Genomic DNA, 6,736 nt, shown 5'->3' on the forward strand with positions numbered 1-6,736 from the left:
AAAAAAAATTTCCACCATCCTCATCTACTCATCACTTAAGACTCAAGTAGCTTACTTTTCTGGCTTATCATTCTGTTCTTCATGTCTAGAACCTGAGATTGGCCATGTAAGACCAGCCCACAGACCAGTTAACCCAGCAGTTTGTCTGGATCAGAAACACCTCTGCCTTTCCAATGGACTTTCACCTATCACAATTTAAATAATTGTCTGGCTTCTTGTTTACCTTCAACTCTTATAAACTTCTCATTGAAGATTGCTTGCTTCTTATCTAGCATCCAGTCCCCAGCACATGGTTGGTATTTGGCAAACACTCAGAAAATACTTGGATGGATTCTGTAGAGGGGGCAGGATGATGTTTCAGAGAGGAATGGGCTCACACACAGAAGACCCACATCTACTCCCACTTCTTCAAGCCTGTGCTGTCGTTACAACCTTTTCGAGACTCAGTTTGTTCATTGATAAAATAGGTCCAAAAATGTTTGCCCTATCTGTCTTGTGGCAATGACACAAAGATGAAAAGGACTAATAAAGTCTAAGGTGGTAAGAAAAGTAAAAAATGTTAATAATTGTTTAATTTATTTTAACTCTAAAAACCCAGGGCCTTGTATTGGGAGATAAGAAAGGCTGACTATATTTAACTAAGGTTGGGTACTCTCCAAAAAAAGGTGAGATAATATTATAATGCTAGATTGTCGAGAAAAGCTTTTGGGATCAACAGGCTGTGGCTACTCCATCTCTTTTCCAGCTATCCTGAGAAAGTACAGGAAGGTTGCTTTTCCTGCAGGTTGAGCCAAGGCCTGCTGACATTAGAGCAGGACTCGGGAACCTTTTTGGCTGAGAGAGCCATGAACGCCACATATTTTAAAATGTAATTCTATGAGAACCATGCAATATGTTTAACACTAAATACAAGTAAATGTGTGCATTTTATGTAAGACCAACACTTTTAAAGTACAATAGGTCTCTGAATTCTTTTTAATAACTTTGTTATGTTGTTGCTAACCAATGATGAATAAAGTACTTCTTACCATTAATGCGACTTCTGGTGCTGCATGGTTTTGCTGATGGCTTTGTAGTCTGGTTGATACGTGGTCAGGTTAAGCTTCATGCAGGCGCTGAGACTTCATTCCATTCAATGTGATCGTAGGTTGGTCTTAACGTTTTTTAGATGTGAGAAAGACTGCTCACATGCATATGTAGAGTCAAGCATTGTCAGTACCGCAATACTCACACGCTGCAGTGTGTGGTATGTGACGGGAAGCACGTTCCAAGTTTTGACGATCAGCTGGTCTGGTGAAGCTGGCAGGTCAAAGTTTTTTTATTTCTCCCCACTTGTGTTTGCTTGCCAACTCTGCTTACTGTTGTGCAAGTCTTTCCAAATCTTCATTCATGACTTGAACTTATTCACCCACATATCTGAGGCCTTCAGGTCAGCAGCTTGTAGCTCAAAATCTCTGACGGAGACACCAGGGATGTAACTCAGGTTGGCACTGTCCACTGCACACTCGTGTGGATAGGTGATGAACTTAAAAAGACAAGTGTGCTCAAGAAATTCTCCAAAGCACGATTTGAATGACTACAGGAGATTAGATGTGAAGTCTGCTAGCTGCTGGAGATCAAGGTGTTGAGCAGGGTCACTTGCTGTGCATGCATCTTTAAACTCTCCCAGTTTTTCAAAGTGTAGTAAACGACCTGTTTCAATGTCAGCGATGAAGAGTTCCAGCTTGTTTTCAAATGCAAACACTGCTTGTTGAAGGGATAAGACTCTATTTCCAATGCCTTGCATTTTCACATTGAGCTGGTTCAGATGTTCAGTCATGTCCACGAGATAGTAGAACATCAGGAGCCACTCAGTGTTAGCTAACTCAGGGTGCTCGACATTTTTCATTTCAAGAAAGCCCAGATTTCGCTCAGAGAAGCCGCAAAATGGCTGAGCACCTTCCCTCTTGACAACCAACGCACATTGCTGGGCAGAAGCAGACCAGCTTAATTATTCCCAACTTCATCCAGCAGTGTTTTAAACTGGCGATCATTTAAAGCAGGCGTCCCCAAACTATGGCCCACGGGCCGCAATGCGGCCCCCTGAGGCCATTTATCCAGCCCCCACTGCACTTCTGGAAGGGGAACCTCTTTCATTGGTGGTCAGTGAGAGGACCACTGTATTTGGCAGCCCTCCAATGGTCTGAGGGACAGTGAACTGGCCCCCTGTGTAAAAAGTTTGGAGACCACTGATTTAAAGCTTGGGCAACAATAAAGCTGACCACCCGAATAACCAGTGACATCACCTCACCAAGCTGCTCGCCACACATCTGAGCACAAAGCGCCTCCTGATGTAGGATGCAGTGAAAACTTAGGACGGGTCTCTTTTCATGTTCACGAAGAAGTGCTACGAATCCTCTGTTTTTCCCCACCGTGCATGGAGTACCATCAGTACACACCAAAATAAGTTTATCCATTGGTAGATTTTTTCTTTAGTGAACTCAGTGAAAGAGTTGAATAAATCCTCCCTTCTTGTTGTCTCTTTCATAGGCAATACAGCAAGACTTTCCTCACGTACTGTGTCACCGACAGCATACCTTGCAATCACGCTGAACTGGGATAAATGGCTTATGTCTGTTGACTCATCCAAAGCCAGAGAAAAGAATGGTGCTGCATTTATGTCCTTCACTTGTGTTGCCTCAATTTGATTTGCCATCATAATGGTGCGATTGTGAACAGTTCTTGCCAACAGAGGCATGTATTTTATTCATTTGATTATCTTGTCTTTATTCAAAAAGTCGTCAAAAAGTTCATTGGCAACATCAAGCATGAATATTTTGGCATACTCTCCAACTGTGAATGGCTTTCTGTTTCTCACAATTGCTAAAGCACCAGCAAAGCTAGTTGAATTCCAGTCACCTTGTTGGGTCCAAACACAGAGTTGCTGCTGACTAGCTTGCACTCTGCACAGTAGCTCTTGACATGCTTTCTTCCTGCTGTCCCCTGCTGGATATTTCGATGCAAATGTAGTATGGCATGTGTTGAAGTGCCACTTTATAGTTGATCATTTGTTTCATTGATGCAATTTTATCATTGCATATTAGACACACTGCAGAACCTGCTCTCTCCACAAAGGTGAATTCCTCTGTCCATTCCTGCTGAAAAGTATGATACTTCTCATCTTTTTTTCTTTTAGCCATCTTCTTTGTCAAAAGAGTTTCTGCAATTAGCTAGCTCAGTGGACCGCAACCTTTTTTGGGCCACAGACTGGTTTAATGTCAGAAAATATTTTCATGGACCGGCCTTTATGGTGGGATGGATAAATGTATCACTTGACCGAGACAAGCGTCAAGAGTGAGTCTTAGACAGATGTAACAGAGGGAATCTGGTCATTTTTAAAAAATAAAACATTGTTCAGACTTAAATATAAATAAAATGGGAGCAATGTAAGTTATTTATTCTTTCTCTGCGCACTGGTACCAAATGGCCCATGTACTGGTACCGGTCTGCAGCCTGGGGGTTGGGGACCACCCCCAGACTAGCTGACTACTTGATTAAAAGGAAGTTTACTTCCTAACTTCACAACAACCCATGTACTTTACGTATTATCCAATAAAAATTTGATGTTGTCCTGGAGGACAGCTGTGATTGGCTCTAGCCACCCGCAACCATGAACGTGAGTGGTAGAAAATGAATGGATTGTAAAACATGAGAATGTTTTATATTTTTAACGTTATTTTTTTTATTAAAGATTTGTCTGTGAGCCAGATGCAGCCATCAAAAGAGCCACATCTGGCTCGCAAGCCATAGGTTCCCGACCCCTGCCTTAGAGGATGCCCATCAGGGCCCTGTGTCCCTTCAGGGTACAAAATAGTTCCCTAGGAGCTGCCCTGGATGTGTAGCTCTTATAACCAGAATTTACCCTGCTTCCTTTGAGTACCAGACACCTTACTTCTTATCTCTGGGCTTCCGTAAACTCTCCTTTGCACTGGGGAGGGGAAGCTCTTCCTTGACTCCTCTAGGTGTTAAACAAGATAGAATGCAAATAATATTTCTCCTTTCCTATAAAGTACTACCTGACTTCAAGGAGTTGTTTATCATTATCATGATCCTCCTCATCATCAATAGCATGATTATCTATAACTTTTTGCTGAGTACTCAATCTGTATTCAGGTTCAGGTGACCAGAGAAGTTGTAGAGGGAAGAAACTCTTAGGTGCCCTGGAGAAAATTTGCTGACCTCAGAATTCCTTTCCAAGGATGACTCACCCAACTAACATGCTCAAGTTACCTGAGCAAATATGTCCACTTCTCTTTCATTGAAAAAAAAATTGAGTCCAAGAGCAAGAGGAGAAATAGGCTCAGTTTCACTGGAGCTGGGACCCCAAGGTTCTAAGGCATGTGTCCTATACCTGCCTCAGAGAGCATGTTACTGATGCAGTTTCTTCATGTGGTCTGGTTTGGGCAGTGTAGACCACAAGCAGGCAGACTTCCCCTGAACAGAGCACAGGGAATCAGACATCTTGGCTAATGCAAAACCAGGACTCAAGTGACACTAACCAGCTTCTAGGGCAAATATACATTGTTTAGCCACCAGTTGACAAAGCTCATGTGATAATCATTTAGCAAACCCTTTGATATAAATGCAGGATTGAACTTGATGACAGAGCAATGAGCAAGAAGTATTATAATTTGACTTGTCCCAATCCCAAACACCTTTTCTGAAAGGATGTAATAGGCAATTTCTAATTCAACATCCCAGCTTTGAAAGGTCCTGGCCCATTACCTGTTCTGGAATCTATCTCTTCCATGGTTTTTTTTTCTTCCATGGTTTTGACTAGTTTGTCTAAAAACACGAATCAGGAAGCTATTTCCACTTACAGCTAACAAAAAAACCTAATCAAACTGGCTTAAACAATAAGAAAGAAATCTCATGAATTAAAAAAATTAAGAACTCAATTCCCAGGTTACTTTCCACCTTGGCTGTACAATGTCATCAGAGATCAGGTCCGCCCATCTCTCTGTTCTGACACTCCCAGAGCATGGGCTTGCCCTCAGAATGGTACTTCATGACTGCAGGTGTATCTATCAGCCTAGCTGTCACAGAACCAGCAATGGGCTGAGGACTAAAAGACCTTTGTTCCTGCATCTCTTTCTTAGGATCAATGAAACCTTTCCTGGAAGGCTTTCAGCTGACTCTGGACAGGTTCGGCAATGACATCTGACAGTCGTGGGCAAATTCAAGGAGATTACCTTGGTTGGCTTTGACCTGTTGGTTCCGGAGGAATAGAAATAAAGACATACCTGTATATCTCATCTTTGTGTTCAAGGAGAAAAGGAGAAGCCATGGAGAAAAATAGTCAGGCTGCCTATTATCCACTACATTTTGCTGGACATTTTAATCTATTATATCTTATAGAATAATCATATAAATCATTATCTCTATTTTTTTATTAAATAATTTTATTTTTTTAATGGGGCAACATCAATAAATCAGGATACATATATTCAAAGATAACAAGTCCAGGTTATCTTGTCATTCAATTATGTTGCATACCCATCACCCAAAGTCAGATTGTCCTCTGTCACCTTCTATCTAGTTTTCTTTGTGCCCCTCCCCCTCCCCCTTTCCCTCTCCCTTTCCCCCCTCCCCCCTTAACCACCACACTCTTATCAATGTCTCTTAGTTTCACTTTTATGTCCCACCTACGTACGGAATAATGCAGTTCCTGTTTTTTTCTGATTTACTTATTTCGCTTTGTATCATGTTATCAAGATCCCACCATTTTGCTGTAAATGATCCGATGTCATCATTTCTTATGGCTGAGTAGTATTACATAGTGTATATGTGCCATATCTTCTTTATCCAGTCATCTATTGACGGGCTTTTTGGTTGTTTCCATTATCTCTATTTTTTAAAGGAAGAAATTGCAGCTCAGAGTGGTTAGATAATGTGCTCCAAATTCCACCACTAATAAACGAAAGGAAAGAATCTGGACTCAGGGCCTTCCAAAGGCTTTGAGCTCTGCTGTTCTAGCCGCCTCTCTAAAGCTGACTCTTCTCAGTCTACCTGAGTCTAGATACCTGTTGGCCAAATAAGTTTTTAAATGTGATATATGTTTGCTTGCTTATAGTTTGCATTGAGTGTAGGGGACAGGCTGTAAGCAGGCAGGGTGGTTATAGCCTAAGGCTTAGTTTTAAGACTAAGCTTTTCCCCACACCCTTGACTGACTGCATGATGTGGGGTGGTGCACTCTCATGAGGTACACTCGCATTATGTCTCAGATAAGTGACTTTGTATCAGAGACTTCCTTGTTTGTATACTGAATTAAAGGTTTTGATTTCTACACTATAAAATAGGGCAGACCGGGAGCTTGCTCTCTCTCGGTTCCTGAGATTAGCATTAGAGGAGGGAGCAGAGAAAGGTCACATAAAGGAGAGGAGAGCCAGCCAAGATGGTGGAGTGCTGAAGAAAAAGCCAGTTAATGCAGAATTTGTGCAGAGAGAAGGAGATCGGGAACAGAGGTGAATAAGGCCGGTGAGGTACAAACCTTTGATTCTAGGAAACTCAGATAAGTCAGTGGCTTTGGGAGCCCTGAATGGAAAGGAAAGTGTTTTCCTACTGTGTGTATTTCTTGCCTGCCAGGTGCAAGCTAGGATTAAAGCTTAAACTGGCCCACCAGTTCTTGGACCCATTATTTCATTACCATCTGTCTGAATCAAATGCAAACCTGCATGGGCCAGGCAGCTGTGATGGT

Source organism: Saccopteryx leptura, chromosome 1, assembly GCF_036850995.1.
Source record: "Saccopteryx leptura isolate mSacLep1 chromosome 1, mSacLep1_pri_phased_curated, whole genome shotgun sequence".
In the NCBI taxonomy this organism is placed as follows: Eukaryota; Metazoa; Chordata; class Mammalia; order Chiroptera; family Emballonuridae; genus Saccopteryx; species Saccopteryx leptura.